We start from the raw sequence: 19,746 nt of genomic DNA, 5'->3' as shown, positions 1-19,746 counted from the left end.
GCTTTCTATTTAAAATGCAGACGGTCTTTTTTACCCAAATTGGATACGTTCAATCACGTTTTTTTCTAAAAGGCTAAGAGAGCGGTTTCAGAGGGAAGCTGGTGTAGCGGAATCAGTGAACTTTGGTGGATAAGGTACTGGGGGCGGATAGCCCTGTTCAGCACGCCAAGCAGGAGATTATATTTGCTATGGACAGCATGGACCTCATAGGCACCAGAGGCCATGGAAAGGAATCCCAGGCTAAAAGAATCACTTTCCTACTTTACCAGGTCCCGGTGGTGTTTAGGTATTTGGCATAAAAAGTCAGGAAAAGGAATCACAGGTTATGATACAAACGCTAACATGTTAATTACAATCAAAGATTTTGAGCCAAAAATAATCATTAAAAAGTAACGTAAGACTTTACCAAAATCTGCAAAACATGGAGGGAAAACTTCATAATCTACAGTAAAATTTAGTAATGTCTGTTCCCATCTGCCCTTTCTGTATCTCATACACACACTATAGATGCCCCTTCAGGTCCTCTCTCTAGAACCTCACACTCCCCCAAACTTTTCACCCCAACTCAGAGAGACCAGGGCTTCTTTTGTTTTCTTAATCTTTGAAAATATTTGATCTGTTGGAACTAAAGAAGAAATGTTGGCTCTCATTGTAATTCCTTGACAAACTTTTATCTAAACTGTCAGTAAATGTGTCACTATAGACAAAAAGAGAAAGGAAGACTGACTTTATTTTTTAATAGGACATGGGAGTTGATTGTCCTGTCTCCCTAATTTTCTTTCTTCATGACTACTGGCTTTGCATGTTTTCTGAGATGCAAGACACATATTCCAACCTGCTTATTAGCATAAGAGCAGCTTTCTTTTCCATCTGAAGAATCACACAGTGTTTGATTTTTACACTCCAGAAAGCTAGAGATGACATGACCATCTTCAGTTCCTAAAAATAAGGAGATATATAAACACATAAGCAAAAACAGGAGACTACATTTATTTGCAGATATTTCACAAAGTTCTAGCAGAGACTGCAAATATAAAGACTTGTGGAATTATCAGTGACAGTGGCCCATGGGAACAAAATAGTTTTTAATCAAATTTTTAAAAATACATTTTAGAAAGAACTGACAGAGACTACAGGTCTCCTGACTTGGTGTAGAAGACTGATCACCCTCCCTTTGGACTGAATAAGCCCAGCGTTATGGGACGATCCTAGGAGAAAGGCCAATACTAGACATTCTAGAAGATCACAACTTGCTGGGTGTCCTGCCGTTCCAGGCAGGTGAGGACAACAGGGAGAGAAAGCATTGGTGCAGTGTCTCAGGAGTTACCACTCCATTCCTAATTGAAAGCCACATCAAGGAGTTCCTCTCTCCTCCACTTTCAGCTGCCTCACTCAGGGATCATTTTGGAACACAATATCATCACTGCTCCAAATTACTTTTTATTAAGCTCATTTTCCTCTGCTGGAATCTTCTTCCTAATTATTTAGCTAGAAAAAACTTACTGTATGCAATTTGTAAAATTCCTTATATGTACAGGACCAGGAAAAATAGAAAACTATAGACAGAAAGAGCAAGGTGAAGGGGAGAAGAGTAGGAAGGAGGAGGAGTGGGAGAGGAGGATAAAGAAAAAGAGAATGATGGTTTCCTGTGTTGCCTTTGTCTTCCATTAATACACAGTGCTTGTCATTACCATGCCCAGAATACAACATGCATGAGAGAAAGAGAGAGGAGAGAGGGAGAATTACCCTTGAAGTAGTCATCTATTCACATAACCTCAACTGTCATACTCTTTGGAAGGTCCCACAATGTTTATCTTCAGCCACAAGCTTTCTCCTAGTTCCATATCTCCACTTGTCTGTCTACTAGATTATTTCCACTTGGATGTCTTACTGTCACTTCAAAGTAACCATTTCTAAAATCATGTTAACTGGCTTCATCCCCAAACCAGCTCCCTTTCCCTGCATTCCCATTTCTATAAATGGCACCAAAACTTCCTCAAACACTCAGCCTAATCCCCAGTGCCAATGCTAACTCTCCCTCCCTCTTCTCACCTTTGTACCATCAATGTTTTTTTGTTTTTTTGGTTTAAAGATTTTTTTTTCTGATGTGGACCATTTTTAAATCATCCATTGAATTTGTTACAGTATTGCTTCTGTTTTATGTTTTGGTTTTTTGGCCACGAGGCATGTGGGATCTTAGCTTCCTGACCAGGGATCGAACCCAGACCCCCTGCATTGAAAGGCGAAGTCTTAGCCACTGGACCACCAGGGAAGTCCCCTGTACCATCAATATTTTGATCTTCCTGATATTATCTCTCTCCTCCATCCCTTGCTTCCCATTCTCAACCCTATCAAGCCTTATCACTTCATGGGCACCTGAAGTTCTAAAGATAAACAATAACTTCACAGTTTTTTTTGAGCTTATCCTGATTGAGGATATTCTGAACTGAAAGGAAAAATTACTAAAGGGGATAAATTAAAGGAAAAGTAAAAATTGTAATAATGATAATAATAACAGTTAATATTTCTTGAACACTATTTGTCAAGTACTTCTTAAAGGTCCTTTACATAGATTAACACATTTAAGAGTCACAATAAAAGTCTGTGAAATGGACACTATTTGTACCTTCCTTATAATAGGCAGAGAAACAAAGCAGTGACAATGAAATTTGCATGGTGTACTGGAAGTCAGAGGACCTGGATTCAAGGTCTCAAAATCATTCTTTTTAAAATTTCCCCTTGGAAACAATCTTAAGATTCTACCTCATAGCTGAGATAAGAAATTCGGTATGAAAAAGAAAGGGAATCTTAGAATTCTCCAAATTCTATTCAATTCTCAAGGGGTTATCTGTAAAGAAACAATGATTCAGTCATTCAAAACATTCATTGAGCATCTACCAAGTACCACTGGAGATGGATGGTTGTTGCGTCATTTCATATAGACTTCTCGTTTATGTCAGCTCTTCCCTTATTACTGCTAAAGTCTTACCTGTGGCAGATAACAGGCCAGAGGAAAGAAGAGCTAAGAAAAGGTAATGAATCTTCATAGGAAGGCAGCTCATAGACAACTAAGTGTCTCAAAAAACTAAACCAATATAAATAGAGATGATTCTAGAATCAGTCTTCCTGTACTTAGAGACTTTCAAACTTGAGCAGGACCTTACATGTCTTGGTCTCCCTCAGATTTGCGGGGAAGCCAACTCCCCACCACCTCTGTGTACTTCCTATTTGTTTAGATCATATTATGACATGGGTAAGCCCTTATTACATCTTTAGAACACTTCTTGCTCATCTGCATCCCTCCACACTGTCTCGGTGACCCACCATCAGGGCTTAACTGTGGGGCCTCTTATCACTTAGCAGATCTCTATTTTGATGGCCCCCTTCAAGGTGGCACCACCTTTCTGGACACCTATTCCACTCCCTCCACACAGGAGCAGTGCTTTCCCTTAGTCTACACATCTCCTTTCCTAGTCTGGATGTCGTGTTCACAAAGGTCAATGTTGCCTTGAATAGTCCCATAAGGTTGTTAGTAAACCTGAATCTTCATAGACTTTAACTTCCTCTCCTCCTAAATCCAACAAACATTGTTGAAGATCGTCATGGGATTATGCTAATGTTTCATTTTCACTTGCTTTCAACTAGGCCCTGGTAGTGGCTTTCCTCTTAAGCGTGACACCCATGAGAAAAGGGATTGTATCTTCTGTGACCCTGTGCCTACACGGTATCTTACCACAGTAATGCTCCTAGAAAATTTGTTGAACTGTTGAATTGACCTCCCCACTTTTTTTGTTACTCTTTTATTGAGTCCTCTCACCTCAATGAGACGTTCATATCAGCACTAAGACCAGTCCCTCCCTTTTTCACACAGATTACTTAAAATCTTCCCCTTACTTCTTTCTTTCCTGAAAATATTGAGCCATCACTTGTGTATTTCTTCATTTCACCTTCTATCCACATTAGAATATCTCTTTTTACCTCCACCCTTTCTTTTGTTTCAGATATGATATCACTGCCTCCTTCAAAATCGGTCATCTTCCAAGGTTCTCTCTCCCATCTTTTTCTACCATTTCCCTCCATCCTGAACTTCAAAATCCTTTACCCATTAGGTAGACCACAGATGCTTACAGATTGATATCATCTTGGATCACAATTGCTTTAAACATTCCTGACAATAAATGAGGAATTTAAAGTTGGGCATAGTTAATGCAACCCTTAGCACAACATTAGAGTCTGTCTGACACAAGGAATTAATGATAAATCCTTCAAATAAGTTATGATTATATATATTTGTCTCATATATCCTTCAAAAAAAAGAATTTAAGGCAGCTTATTTAACATACACATGAGGTGAAAAATGAGCAGATTATAAAATTGGGTTGTGTATCACAGAAATTCCTCTGAGAATTTAATACATAGTAGGCTTTCCACCTTGAAGAAAAAAAAAAAGAAATGCATCCATGCATATATCCATAAAAGTCCATATACAATGTAAGAAGTTTTCACAGGCTCCCCCTACCTTGATCCAATGCCTTAAGAGTACATGATCCCAGGTTGATTTCTGCTGTAGAAGAAATCAGATAAAGGAAGAAATAAGAAATCTAAGAGATCAAAAATTTGGGCCATGCTGGGGAGTCAGAACCCAGGCCAATAAGCTGGACAGCTAGGGATCATGAAACAGAACACTCAAAAAGACTGAAGGTCAAGGCATGACCATCATTTTGTCCTCAGGATACAAATTCACGCAACCCACTGTCACAGTGGAAAAATAACCCTAAAGGCCAAGGAGTCACAAAGCTCTTCCAACTCCTCACCCCTGCCTTCTCCAAATAAACTGTACAATAGCCACAGGGCAACAATCACAAACCCTCCTTAATAGTTAGAGATCCTTACTATCCTATTCAAAATCCCCTGGTACTTCCTAAGGCATCAGCCAATTCCAGGGCAGGACCATTCTGAGGCCTTGAAGGCAGGATAAGTAGACTGGGGTGAAAAGTGTTTTGGAAGTTCAATAACAAAGACTAATGGTGGTTGGTGGGGAGGCGGTAGTGCAGGGGTTAGAGCACAGATTCTAGAGCCATACTACTTGGATTTGAACCTTGAGTTCTCCAACCACGTGACCTTGGGCAAGTCACTAACCTCTGCATGCTTCAGTTTCTTCGTCCCTAAAATGGGATTAATTAAGAGGGCATCCTGTGTTATTTGAATCTGTTTGGTTCCTGAATTAAGATAGAAAGGCAAACTCTAGCATCTACCTCATGGGGCTGTGATGTGGAGTAAACAGGTTAATACATGCTTGATGTTATTTACACCTGGAACATATTAAGTGCTATGGAAGTGTTTGCTGTTATTCTTAGGCACTGTATTTTGCCCATTAGATGAGATATCAGCCCTCCAACATGTATGGGTCCTCCAGTGTCTGTCTGGTGCCAGGGTATGGGAAGAGCTCACACTGTGCACATTCCCAGCTGGCTGTCTTACTGCTATTAACTGGGTTATGCTCATTGAGTCTGTCTCTGGAAGACCACTAAAGACGACAGAGAACACATTTATCCTTTAAGCAGAAGACAAATGACAGTTTCCAGATCTTTAATAGAGAAGCAAAGCAGTAAAAAGCCTCCAGTCTAGAAAGAAGAGGTTAAAAAAAATAAAACTCCTGCTATACCCAAACAAATGAATGGCTCAGACAGGAAATCCCTTTGTGGGCAGGACCTATATCTATTCAATTCACCAGTGTATACCCAGAAGATAGCACAGGGGCTGCCTGACACAGAGGAAACACTCAACACATCAATGACTTAAGTCTCAGCAGTTTACTTCAATACTATGATTTAAGTCACAAAGAAGTGAGTAGGAACTTCAGGCTATCTTCCTGAGTTCTCCCAAGTCTAGCTTTGCTGCCAACAGAAGGCAGTAAAGAGAAACCCACCTCTCTGCTCTCCTCACCCGCTGGCATCTCCTCTGAGGAACATTTATGAATGACAGAGATTCTCTTCAAATTCTCTGACCCCTTCCCTTGGAGCCTAACTTTTTCTTTTAAGTTTTGTTTTCAAATTTAAAATATATTTTGATAATACATTTCAAAATGCTATAGCTCATTCTTTTTTTTTTATGGGTTAAACTTTGTATTTATTTTAAATAACTTGGAGTGGGGAAGAAGGGAGAAAGACAGGTGCCAAAATCTGTTCAGTGCGCTATAGCTCTTTCTTATTCTCCATGTGTCAACCATTTTTGCTTAGTCTTCCAGCATTAGCAACATATAGTTAGTACTTTGTTTTTGGCTCTACAATAACATGCCTAAAGTTAAAAAAAAAGAGAATCCATTCTTAATAATTTGTATATATTTCTTGAGTCCTAAATGCCTAGGGACAGAGAGTTGTTTTGAAATCTTTAAAAAAATACATATAAATATGCATGTGTGTATATATATATATATATATATAATTTTGATGTGTAGACATTGCAGAATTTTTTAATGAAAGGTTTGATGCCATGATACAGACAAACCATCCAGCTTAGGTCAACCCTATAGAACAAGGCTTCTGTGAAGCAATACAAGCCACCAATTTCAGGTGCTTTATTTTAGTTTCAAATCCTTAAATCAGATGACCCACATACATACATTTTTAAATTGAGGTTTCTGACCTAAGTAAAAATCCATCAAAAAGCAATTTTTACACTAAAGAGGAAATAGAAATATTCTGTATTAAATTTAGAACAGGGAACATCAAGCCATTCTATATTTTAGCTCTGTACTATATTCAGGTTAAGGTAGAGTGTAACAGATGAGAGAGAGAGAGAGAGGGGAAAAAAAAGGAAAATCTAAGAAAGTAGGTAGATGAAAATTCGGTATTCATCACATCCTGAAAGGACAAAAGTTGAGTGGATTCACCAGTGTTACTTGAAGTCATCCCTACCTAACCTCAGAAAATCCAACCATTTTGAAATTATTTTTGTTTTTCTAATTTTAAACTGGAAATAAACAGGCTTTACAAAATTTGTAACCATTGTGTAAAAAATAAACTTTAATACCATTAATTACATTATCTAAGTGGCTTCCATTTGGATTCCACAAAAAAATTTCTGAATCTTTTGACAAAGAAACAGCAGAAGAAATTCGTCAATTTCCAAACATGATGCCAATTGAAGTTCTGCCTGCACTCTTATAGCAATGTCTGAACTCTAATATCTTTTTCTACAGGCATTCTTCTGCTCCTTTTAGTATTATTCTAGATAAAGCATTTTTTCCCTCAAACTCATCAACATGGTATTGTAAATAAATTGTGACTCATTCATCAAAGGAAACTATAGAGTAGCCAAAATTTATAAACCGGAGCTACATTTATTTTGATAGATAAATCTTAAACATAATGTGTTTAGCAAAAGCAATTTGCAAAAGGATACATACAGTATCATCCAATTATATAAAGCTTAAAAACTTTATATAAACTCTATGTTGCTTGTGGGCACGTATAAATGTAGTAAATAGAAAAGCATGATAGATAGCTTAGGATAGTAGTTTTCTCTTGTGAAGGATATATAAGGGACTTGCTGGCTGAAATATTTTATTTCTTTAAAAAACTATCTGAAACAAATTTGGCAAAATATTAAGATTTGTCTAAGTTGTATGAGGAATATAGACATATCCTTCTCTAAACTCTTCTATTTGCTTGATATAATTTATAATTTTAAGGAAAAAATAAAGTAAATAAGTTAATTTCTCAGGTCAGGTAGCTAGAAAAACAATAATAAAATATCTTCAGAGAAAGAAGAAAAAGGAATTCATAAAGTTAAATTAAAAAGAATGCAATAGAAAACATAAAGGAGTAAAATTGATCAATAAAATCAAGCATAGGACTTTGAAAAGTCCCATAAAATAGATAACAGCTTTGAATCTTTTGTTTAGAATAAATGAGAAAAAATAAATACCATTCATAATGAGAAAAGAGATATATCTACACATACAGAGGAGATTGTTTATACTATAAAAGAATACTGAGTTTCTAATACCAATTAATTTTAAAATATAGATGAAATTATTTTCTCCTAAAAATATAGATTATCAAACTAAACCAGAGAGAAGAAAAAAGTGTGACTATAGCAATAACTGTAAAAATAATTGCAAGAGTTGTCAAAGCTCTATCCTAAAAATAGGCTCCACTCCCAGGTGGTTTTATAAGTTTTACTAAACCTATAAAAGGCAGGTAATTACTATGTTATATAAACTCTTTCAGAGCATAGAAAGCATGAAAATCTTCCCATATCATTCTATAAGAACAGCTTAACTTTATATCAAAAATAAATAAGGATGGCTCAATAATAGAATGCTATAATCTCATTTATCTCATTTTAAAACACTGAGGTAACAATCCTAAATAAAATATTATCTAACAGAATCCAACAGTTTTTTTTTAAAGTAATATGTCAGAACTATCAGGGACATTAGTCATTCTCTGGGCTACCTGGTATCTGACAACCTGTCCTTTGTTTAGGGAATTCCCAATCTCCTATCAAAGAGGTTTCCCATGCCACATATTTTCTTTCCCAGCTTCCCTCAAAGCTAAAGCAAGAGGTACATGACCTAGGCTTTGCTCATCAGATAGCACCACTCTAGACTTTGAGTTGAAAGCAACTGACATGAAGAAGCAGAGACTGCTCAGAATCCATCTGTTGGGCAGTAGAGGCTACATCCAAGCACAAGGATGATGGGGACAAAGGAAGTATCTGCTGACCAGCTTAAGTGATAAAAATTGTGGTATCTGTGCTCTGCAGTTTCTGCAGTGTATCTTTGCTGGACCACTTCTATGAAATGATGTGAGGCTTTGTCCTGGACCATGTAGCCTGATTCTTTTGACTTCTCAGAGATTCCAGGAGTTCTCTGATTGCTTTCTATAAATTGCTTTTCGGCTTAACTTAGCATGAGTTGGTTTTGTTGCTTGCAAATAAAAACATGGACTAATTTGCTGACAAAGTAGAGTTTATATCAGTAATGCAAGGATAATTTAACATTAATATATCTATGTGATTCACTACACAAACAGATTGAAAAAAGAAGAGCCATCAATTTTATAGCCCAAGACTGATGACGTTCAACATCTCTTACTGACTAAAAATAATACAAAATAAAATCTTATCAAGGTAGGAATAGTTGGAAATTTTCTTAATTCATAAAGGATATCTACCAGAAACAGACAGCAAATAGTATACCAAATTTTCTTAATTCATAAAGGATATCTACCAGAAACGGAGAACAAATATCATACCAAAGTGGAACACATTGGAAGTAATTCCACTTGATGTCATGAACAGGACAAAGATGTCCACTCTTACCAGGACTATTCAGCCATGTACCTGAGATCCTGCCCAATGCAATTAGGTAATTAGATAAATGAGATAAATAATAGAAAAGATCAAATTTTCATTATTTTCAAAGAAATACAGTTGCTTACCTAGAAAATCAAGAGAAACAACTGAAAAATTGTTAGTTTTTTAGGGGGTTTAGTAACATAGGCAGATATAAGATAGGTGTATAAAAACATGTATAACATTGTGATATACTAATAATAATCCATTATTTTCATATAGTAAAAAAAACTACCATTTATAATAGCCAAAGAAATATAAAATATATAGGAAGACACCTATCAAAAATGCTCAAAAAGTATATGAAGTACACAAAACTCAACTGAAGGACATAAAATTATATTTTAATAAATTCAGAGGCCCACATTGTTCTTGAATGGTTTTCTCCAAGGGAATTATTATTAATTTAATTAATATAATTTTATTCAAAATCCCAACAGGATTTTTGTTGTGTATGTAACTTAACAAGCTGATTCTAAAGTTCACCTGGAAGAAAAAATACTCAGCTCTATCAAAAAATGTTTGAAAATAGAAAGAATAAGAGAGGAGCTGCCCTAACATGTATTCAAATATACTATGGAGCCCCAATAATAAAAACAGAGTGGAATTGGCATTGAGATATACAAACACAGATCAATGAACCAGACTAGAAAGTCCAGAAATCGCTCTTCAGATGCTCCATGGTATTCCATGGTATTCCATTTCCATAATGGAATACTTGATGAAGCTGATGTTTAATATCTGTGTGGAAATGATGAACTTTCCTAAATATAATAACAGGCTATACCTTAAAGTAGGGGAGAATTCAATCTAAATATCTAAGCACAAAAGAATTTGAAAAAAAAGAAAAGTTTCAAAATCTTGGTAAGGGAAAGATCCTGCTAAGCAAGACACAAAACCCAGAAACTATAAAGAAAAAGTCTAATAAATTGGACAACACCAAAACATAAACTTTTATATGGTACAAGGTACAAAGTTTTTAAAAGGGGAGAGTGAGGACAGAGTATCAGAATAATAACAGACAAGGATTTGTGTCCATAATGCATAAGGAGAACAAACTCATACTCCATATACTTCTGTATTGTTTAATTATTTAAGAAGAATTTTCTCAGACCTGTTTTTAAGATTAAAAAGCTAAAAAGAAATTTTAATGTAGGAAGTAACATCACTTCCTCACCAAGATTGTCTATCTCAGTTTTTCTATTTAAAAATATCTCAGGTTCAAGACTTCAAAGTCTATAAAAAATATTGCTCCATCTACTCAGTTATTTCAGTTTAAAATAATCTTACTTAAAAGGAGTAAATTGTGCATTATATGTCTCTTCCCTGTTGCAGCATTAACAAAGAAAAATAACATTGCCATTACTTCCAGTCAAGATGAATTTGCAACTTGGGCTGCCTTAATATTCTTAAACTAGAATTCAAAAATGCTCAATAAATGGTTTGTAAACAGTGGTGCTATATCATCAAAATAATTTAGGATACCAGAAATAAATTAGTGGCCTTGTCTCTTGTTAATATGACTGCTTAACTACCACAGTGACAAACTTGGTAACAAATTTCCACAAACCTGGTGGCTCAAAATGACAGAAGTTTATTCTCTTACAGTTCTGGAGACCAGAGTCTGAAATCAAGGTGATGGCAGGGTTGGTTCTTTCTGGAGGTTCCAAGGGAGAATCTGTTCCATGACACTCTTCTAGTTTCTGGTGGCTGCTGGCAATCTTTGGTATCCCTTGTCTTGACTTGTGGCTACCGTCCAATCTCTGTCTTCTTCTTCATATGGCCTTTTCCTCTGTGTCTCTCCTCTGTATTTGTGTGTGTTTGGGTCATCTCCTTTCCTGTCACTTGTAGGAATACCTGTCATTGAATTTAGGGCCTACCCTAAATCTACGATGATCTCATCTCAAGATCCTTAACTTAATTAAATCTACAAGACCCTATTTCCAAACAAGTTTACATTCACAGGTACCAGGTTTAGGACTTAGACATGTATTTTAAGGATACACGATTTAACCCACTACAGGTATCAAGGCAGGAGTGGCCCCTAGGCTGAGAAGGTTGGAGAAGGCTGAATGGGGGAGGTGACACCTCACCTGGTCCTTGAAGTATGTCCAGGAATCTGAGAAGATCAAGAGGAGAACATAAGACTCTACGGAAGAAGGAAAATGTTAGAAATGGGGGGTGTGGGTGAAGAGCAGAGTCAGGACGTAGTATTCCTCGGGGGAGAGCTGGAGGCTCCACCAGCTTATGAAGAATGTGTCAAATTATGTTTGGTATTTATCAGGAAGTCAGGTTTTCTAAAAAACAGAATTGACCAAACATATCCTTTTGTAATAAATTAAAGTTATTTGTTTCTATGAAAAAGAAAATCTCCACATGAGGGGGCTTTTGTCTTGAAAGTTTTATGTCTATAGATTATTTTTAAATATCTTAAATAGTTATTGGTGGGAAAAATCAATTTCCATGGAATATTAGAGAAAAACTGGTTGCCCTGAAAGTCTATTGCTTGAGCAGGGAGGTTAGGCTTATATATTGAAATGCTACACTTGGACAGGATTACACAAAGAATAATTCCATCTCATTAGCAGGTGCAGGCTAGCTGATGACCTTTTGGTAACTAGCATTGGGAAATAATGTCAGCTCTTACATCTGTGGGAGCCATTGAGGTTGGTAGTTAAAGACAACAGTTATTAAACAGACTTGCTTCAAATCCAGGCTCTACTCTCGTCCCTTTACCAGCTAGTTAATTTTGAGCAAGTTACTCCATTTCTTGGTCTCTAAAAATGGGGTAATAATATTACCTAACTCATATGTTTATTGAGAGGATTAAATGAGATAATGTGTTAGTTTCCTAGGGCTGCCATAACAAAGTACCACAAACTCGTGGCTTAAAATAACAGAAATATATTGTCTCACAGTTCTGGAGGCTAGAGGTCCAAAATTAAAGTTTTTGTGGGACCATTCTCCCTTTGAAACCTGTAAGGGAGACTACTCCCTTGCCTCTTCTAGCTTCTGGTGTTGGTTGGCAGTCTTCAGTGTTCCTTGGTCTGTAGATACATCACTCCAATCTCTGCCGCTGTCGTCACATAACCAACTTCTACCTGTGTCTTTTTCTCCTCTTCTTATAAAGACATCAGTCACCCTGGATTAAGGGTCCACCCTACTCCAGTATAACCTCATCTGAACTAATTACATCTGCAACCACCTTATTTTTTTTAAAAAAGTCACATTCTCAGGTACTGGGAGTTAGGATTTCAGCATATGTAGGGGGGTGGGGTACACAATTCAACCCATAAGAAAAGGTATCTGAAAATCTCTTGGCACTCAATAAATACTCAGTAAGCTTTGCTACTACCACAAAGGCAGAAGAAGTTAACAATTATGATCCAGATTGACACTGTATTATCTCACACTTGGCAGGCACTTAGTGAAAAGATTGTTGATATGATGATTTCGTGTGTATTTATACTTTTATGTTAGGAGTATAAATAAGCTCAATGTAGCTGTCTGCCAAACTAGAAACAGTATCCATAAGTATAAGAGCTATGTCCTCTTCTTCTCTTGTATGGTCCAGAGTTTACTAAGATATCTTATAAGAGTTTAAATGCCTGATGAATAGACACACCTTTATAGCCACAGCTCTGCAGTTTCAAATGGATGCACAAAATCATTAAATAACATCGTTATTAAACTTGTTTATGTTTAGAAGCAAAAGGCTGACAACCCCACCTTCCTTGAGGAGAGATGAGGCTTCTTCATCTTTTTCAGTGGCAGAATCCTTCTAACACATAGAATTTAGTAAGTTTTTTTATAGTCCAGACAGTTTCTTCCATAAGACATACCTCTCCCCATGTTGCTATACCCTTGGCATTGCTCATCTTCCATTTCCTCAAGTGAAAAGGAGAAAAATGAGTTTCTTTATAAATATTTTGATAGTGATTTTAAAATACAAAAGACTGATGGGAAGAGTGCCAAAATTGAACTAAATCATAAGATTTATCAAGATGAAAAACTTCCATTCAGATTTAAACGATTTTAGGGGTTCTGGAATCTGCTGTACGTAGAAAATTAGTTCAGTTATCAGACTAGAAAATATATGTGAAAAAATTCTTCTTATCAAAATCTTATTATATTTCCTTAAATGTACTTTTAAAAGTTATACCTGGGACAAACTGCCATTTTGTATCTCAAATGTCTTTCAAAAATCAATCACAAAAGACAGACTGAAAAACTTTAGGAAAGATGCATTGATAAAGGAAATGTTAAATAAGCCAATTTAACCATTATATGGTATCTTTAAGTAAATATATAATGGAAAGAAAGAGGAGAACTAGATGGAAGGGAAAGTGAAAAAAAGAAAGAATTGCTGTTTCTGTATGGGGAAAAAAAATTAGGTATAGGAATTCAAGTGGAGAAGGATGACCCAGGCAGGTCTGGGAGAACATTTTGCTAGCAAGACACCTTCCACAGAATAGGAATTCTACGAATGTTAAAGAGGAAGAAGCCAGGGAGAAGGAGATGGAAGATGAGAGAACTGTCATTGAGAGGAAAATATCCTACACTGATGTATTTGTATCCACTGTTGTTAGCTGTAGTTAAAATACCAAGGTCGGAAAAACCAAAGCTTAGAATAAAAATGATTGAGATCTGTTAAAAGGTAGAGGGCAACTTACCTAAATATACCTAGATGTTTATCTTTCTTTAAACCTGGATATTCAATGGAAGTTGTCAAGAGAAAGCAGAGTGCCATTGAACTAGAGACGAGGCAGATATGGGTTACAGGCTTGATTCTGTCTCTTATTAGTTCTGTCTCCTTGGATAAGCCATGAAAACTCTCTCATTTCCAAATGCTGCCACTGATAGTTTGTTTCTCATTGGATGGTTCAGAGTATATAAATCTAAAATCTAAAATTATATGATTCCAAGTTTATGGATTTGTTATTTTAATGGAGATAGATATATAATTCTGTGAGTACACATATACAGGAATGATATTTTAAATATTTCAACTAGTGCAACATCAATTAACCATGACAGAAGCTGGTTGCACACAACCATTATGGTCATACCAATATAGGCCTCCTGGATATCAGCTCTGCAAGGAAAATAAGATATAAATAGATAGGTAATAGATAGATGGATAAATAGATTGATTGATTTGAGTGTAAAGATGGCTACTCGTATTTTCAGTGAACCCAATCTATATTCACACCATAAAAATGCAATCCGTGTGCTACTGTTCACCTGATGTAACGTTTCTGCCCTGTAGGAGTGAGTAGGAGAAAATACAAAACTTCCAGGAAGGAAGAAAGGAAGAAAAGGAGGAAGAAGAGAGGAAGGGAGGGAGAAGCAACTGCATTTTAGGATTGTGATTCCTACATGTAGCAGAGGTTCTGGTTAGACTATAGCCAGAACTTGGAATTGCTTGGCAAGTAAATACTTATTTTCATCCTCTGATTTACATAGGAGTAAAGGAGCCTCTTGGGGGAAAAAATTTCAAACCACAAGTCAAATTCAGCTGTACAGAGTTCAAAGATTCATCATTATCATTGTCAAGTCACTCATCTGATGAACCAGAGCCAGAAGCAGGGAAGTTAAGAGAATCCAGGTGTGTCCCTGAGAGAGAATTCACCCCTAGAGAAGGAAGAGTCTGGCATGGGTCACAGAAGAAAGGAGAGGTTCTGATGCAGTCAGCAGTTGGGTGCAGCTGCAAGGCATTTGTCTTGGAGGTAAGAACATGGCCCCTGGACCCTCCTGATAGCAGCTTCTGAACTGCCTGTGGCATCACCTCCTGTGTGACCTTGGCAACTCCTCAGCATCTCTAGACTTCGGTGTCTTTATCTGTGAAATGGGGAGGATGATGGTAGCAGTCCCTGTACCATCCCTCAGAGGGTCGCTGTGAGGATAGATGGAGGTATTGCATGTAAAGCCCTTAGAGAGAACTTAACACGTATTAACTGTTGTTACCCTGGAAGCTCAGGTGTGTTTGGAAGAAAAAACAGTTTTCTGAGTGCAACCTGAAAAACCTAACAATGAAAACAACAATAACAGCAACAGCTATGACAAGAGCCTCACTAGATTTTGCATCATTTAGGGAACCTGCTCGGGGTGCCCCACCTCCACTCCATCCAGTCCTGTCTGTCCTCATAGGAAAGCATTTTTCTTTTCCCGTCCAAGAGAGTAGCTTGGGCTTGGAGTTGGAGAATTTGGAGCTTCCCTCACTGTGGATGAGAATATGAAGCCTTTGATTTGAAAGCTGAGACGCCCCCAGAGCTGGATGGTCTGAGGGAAAAGAGCTCCTAGCATTGAAGCAGGTAGAAACAACCTACCCAAGAGAGACGGAGAGCACTAAGGGAGCCGAAAGGGACACTTGCTCCCCATTCCCATTAACACATCAACATTTCCAATTAAAAAGAACAAACTGTTAGGAGAGAAGAACATCTTTATAATGATTTAAAGCTGCTACCTATCACCTTTTAGAACAGGTTGAAGAACTGGCTTGGGGTTGATGCCAGGGTTGAAGAAATAAGAACCATCTGCAGAACAATTGAGGCTGCCTGGCACTGCCCAGAGTCCAAGTCCAAGTCCAAGTCCAAGTCCAGGGTGGATTAAGTCTAGAAGTTAGATGATGGAACTAGGGTCAAGGTCATGTAGAATCAGGTGCCAGATCATCATCCAGAAACAACACAGGAGGTAGCTGACCAACCCTAGGTGCACCTGGCCTGCTGGCACTCCAAAAGGGAGCCAATAAAAGACCAGCCCTCTAAGAAGGGTCCATCTCATGACATAGGGCTTAGTTTGCCCTGGAGGGTTGGGAAGAGGAAAGGAGCTTGCAGGAGGTCACTTTTAAAAGATTAGAGAAATAAATTGCTTAAATTATTAGTTCAGAGGTTGATTATTTTGAGGTTTTTTCCAATGTCATGCATTGATATAAAAAATAATGCTAATTATAGCCAAAGCCACTGCTTTAAATTATTAAAAATGTCATAAGCAATTTCTCAAAATTAATTAATCAACTAGAAACATGTGCATGCTTTTATCAAGTTATGTCTGCAGTTTGGGGTGAGGATGTGGGACCATAAGATATATAATCATGAAAACATTTTTGTATGAAAGGATTCACTTTTGTTTTTGAAATGTAAAAATTGGCATCTTTATTATTTCTAGTCTACTCTGCATCCTTATGTGATAATGAGTTTTCATATAGAAGCAGTTACCATGGTGGCCCCTCCCTTCTCGGTAGATGAAGCATGAGTATTAATGTTTCAGATCCATTGTTTTCAACTCTGTTCCTTCTATGTGTGTCTTCCCCATTAATATTACAACATGAAGGTGATCCACAACACACTTAAACTCTTTGCTCGACTATCAAGATGACTGAGCCACACTGTCCTATAAATAATAAGGTTCCAACATTTACAGATTATTCCTGTTAACTAAAAAGTGGTTAAAGTGAACATTACCCAGTCCTGGCAGACGTTCATGTGACCTAAGGTCTGGGTTTTTTCTTGGGATTTATAACCTTGATAGTTAATTTTGCGGGCCTCTTTTAAAGCCTGTAATTTAGCGCAAATTGACATTTAAGCAGCTTTTTAAAGCTCTTGTATAAAAATGTTAAAACAGCCTGGGTTTTTTTTCCTATTAACATCGCCTATTATTTATTATTGTCGTCAGAGAATTGAATCGTCAATTTTCCCCTTTCAACATTTTCTTAGGAACTAGAGGCAGTGGAGAAGATAGAACATCCTCAGTCAATTTTATTTCCTTCTTCAAAAAGAAAAAAATAAGCTACTTAGATTAACATTTAAAATTTGTGTACAGCAAAAGACACTACAAAAGGAAGATAAACCACCAACTGAGAGTTATGATGCATTAACAATAAAGGGTTGGCTACCATAAAAAAGACAAGAGATAATAAGTGTTGGTGAGGATGTGGAGAAAAGGGAACCCTTGTGCACTGTTTGGGGGAGTGGAAATTGGTGCAGCCACTATGGAGAACAGTATGGAGGTTGCAAAAAAATGTTCTTAAAAAACTATCATATGATCCAGCAATCCCACTCTGGGTATTTATCTGAAGGAATCAAAACACTAATTCAAAAAGATATCTGCACCCCCATATTCATAACAGCATTATTTACAGTAGCCAAGACATGGAAACAACCTAAGTGTCCATTGATGGATGAATGGATAAAGAAAATATGATATATATGTGATATATACACATATACATATACAATAGAATACTATTCAGCCATAAAAAAGATTGTGACAACATGGATGGCCCTTGAGGCCATTAAGCTAAGCGAGATAAGTCAGAGAAAGACAAATACTGTATGATCTCACTTATATATGGAATCTAAAAAAAAAGATCAGATTTGTGGTTACCAGAGGCAAGGGGAGGGGGATGAGGGAATTGGATGATGGTGGTCAAGAGACACAAACTGCCGGTTATGAAATAAATAAGTACCGAATGTAATGTACAACATGATGACTATAGTTAACACTTCTATATGGTATATTTGAAAGTTGCCAAGAGAATAAATTCAATAGTTCTCAATGCAAGGAAAAAAAATATTTTTCTTTCTCCTTTTTTGTATCTACATGAGGTGATGGATGTTAATTAAATTTACTGTGGCAACAATTTCACAATATATATGTCAAGCCATTATGCCATACATCTTAAACTCATACAGTGTTGTATGTCAATTATATCTCAATAAAACTGAGACAACAATAACAAAGGGTTAGTCCAGAACATATATATTTATATTTGTAGAACAACTACAAATATTTAGAAAAAAATAAACAATCCAACAGGAAAATGGGAAGGAATAGATAGTAGCAATTTTAAAAAGAGAGAGAAGGGCCATATAAAAAGATGCTCACCTACTAGTCATTAAAGAAAGTCAAATTAACACAATCAAATGCCATTTTATGCTCATTACGACTGGCAAAAACTTAAAAGTCTGAGAGAGGAAGGTGGTGGTTTGAGCTGGTCTCTGGGCTCTCATACTCACTGGCCCTCACCTCAGTCTAACTGCCACACCACTTTCCAGCCAAATGGCTCCTGGGCTTAGAGGGTGTGGGCGGGCTGCAGCTCTGGCCAGTCCTGAAGGAGAGAGATGAACCCAAGGAACAGCTGGGGACCAGTAGCGAAAAGGCTTAGGAGGAAGAGCAGACCAGGCCGAGTGTTCCAGAGAAAACTTGGCAAGTGGAGATCTTTGGTGCCCTGGGTGAAGGCTGCTGTTTCCTCTGTCCCCTGAGGAACTACAGAGGAGCCAGGCAGTCTTCCCTGTCCTGAAAGATGGGAGAATGACACCCTTTGCTAGCATTTTGCTTCTTTTAGGAAGACTGTATTTTATTTTTCTTGAACTCCAAGAACACAGAGTTTAGTTAATTTAAAGGGATGCACGTTTATTACAAAACGCCACACAGGAACACCACAGAAGGACTTCAGTTTCATCAGCATAGAACTCAACCTCCTTAGAAAGAAAAGAATAAGGTCTGGTTGATGAAGAGTGGGGAAGTAGGAAGGAACTTGCTATGCATCATTCCCACTCTCTGTCGTCATGTACAAAACACCATCAAGGCTGCAACATCGGTCTTTCATTACAAGGTGAGGTCCGTGTATGCTTACTTCCCCATCAGCATCATTATTCAGGAAAATTGTCTCTCTTCGTGAAATCTGAAATTGCTTGGGTGAAAAATATATCCACAAATTTTGGATAAGGCCAGGCTATTACTTGTTTAATATCTCAAGCTGAGAAAGATGAGTAAGTTCTTGAAGGAAACAGCTTTAAACTTGTATTGAAGCTGCTTCAATTTAAAAAACCATGCTAGTTAAAAACAAGGGTATCAGAAAGGTTTTGGATGGTATCTGTCTCTGATAAAGGAACAGTTCAGTGGGCAGATGAACAATATCTGGGAGTTGCCGAGCTACAGAAACAATGAAATGCTGAATGACACTCACTACCTGTTTGTGATATTTCAAGAGCACAATTGAAATCATCTATTGAAAAACAGGTGGGAGGGTAAAATAAAGGCATTTTGAGATATTTAAAATCATTTCTAAGTAATTCTTGCATCAAAGGAGAAATCACATCTAAAATTACTGATAAAATGAACATCAGTGAGTGTACAGCACTTCTCCTGTATGGCATGCAGCCAAAGCAATAATCAGCAGAAATGTACATTCTTAAGTACATTTACTAGAAAACAAGAAAGACAGAAAATAAATGCATTATACTTTTAACTCTCAATGATAGAAAAAGAACCAAACAAAACAAAAAAATTAGGAAGGAATTTAAAAAGATAAAAACAGAAATAAATTAAATAGAAAATAACCCCCAAAGGCAGATTGGATTAATTAAAATAAAGTTAGTT

General features: G+C 37.0%; 1 pseudogene; it reads left to right on the top strand.

Moving 5' to 3' along the window:
- Positions 1–197: 197 nt before the first annotated feature.
- On the top strand, positions 198–19,314 carry LOC133096626 (large ribosomal subunit protein uL6-like; annotated as a pseudogene).
- The last annotated feature ends 432 nt before the right edge of the window (positions 19,315–19,746 follow it).

The sequence above is a fragment of the Eubalaena glacialis genome, chromosome 8 (genome assembly GCF_028564815.1).
Source record: "Eubalaena glacialis isolate mEubGla1 chromosome 8, mEubGla1.1.hap2.+ XY, whole genome shotgun sequence".
Taxonomy (NCBI): Eukaryota; Metazoa; Chordata; class Mammalia; order Artiodactyla; family Balaenidae; genus Eubalaena; species Eubalaena glacialis.
Note: the sequence above shows the minus strand (reverse complement) of the source record. Positions and strands in the feature narration are given on the sequence as shown.